General features: G+C 36.6%; 1 non-coding gene across 1 annotated transcript; it reads right to left on the reverse strand.

Moving 5' to 3' along the window:
• Positions 1-277: 277 nt before the first annotated feature.
• On the reverse strand, positions 278-349 carry TRNAH-GUG. Its single transcript has one exon. It is a non-coding gene; the product is annotated as a tRNA-His (tRNA).
• Between the last annotated feature and the right edge of the window lie 231 nt (positions 350-580).

Raw genomic sequence — 580 nt, forward strand, 5'->3', positions numbered from 1 at the left:
TATGTTGGTTTTAGTCATTCAAGAACAAGAAACTAAGCACATGCAATTTTATGAGCACCAACTTATTTCCAAACATTTTAACATGAAGTAGGAATGAAGGAAGAGAGCGACATATAATTGTAACTTTTCTGTGATGTATTTGGATTTTTGAATTCCTATTTTTTAAATTTCATGATCAGAAGTGCATAACATAATCTGAATTTCAGATCTATTTAATAAGTTCGAAACAAGGAACATTATTAATTTGCCAAGAGATAAAAAATAAAATAAAAAACAATGTGGCTGCTGGGATTCGAGCCCAGGTCTCCACGGCCACAACGTGGAATTCTCACCACTAAACTACAGCCACGGATGGTTTACTCTGAAAATTGTGCATATTAATACGCTGCTTGGACCAGCATGAGCAGAATGATAAAAGGGCCGAGATAGTGGAGACTGGCGGGACCACCAACCACCGACCTCTCAATGTCGAAAATAAACACTCGAGATATCAATCAATGAGATCCATGAATAGAACCATCCAGAAGTCAGCACTTAAAAAACAAAAGGATGCAGGTTTTATAAATTAGCGGCATATGAT

The sequence above is a fragment of the Rosa chinensis genome, chromosome 3, assembly GCF_002994745.2.
Source record: "Rosa chinensis cultivar Old Blush chromosome 3, RchiOBHm-V2, whole genome shotgun sequence".
In the NCBI taxonomy this organism is placed as follows: domain Eukaryota; kingdom Viridiplantae; phylum Streptophyta; class Magnoliopsida; order Rosales; family Rosaceae; genus Rosa; species Rosa chinensis.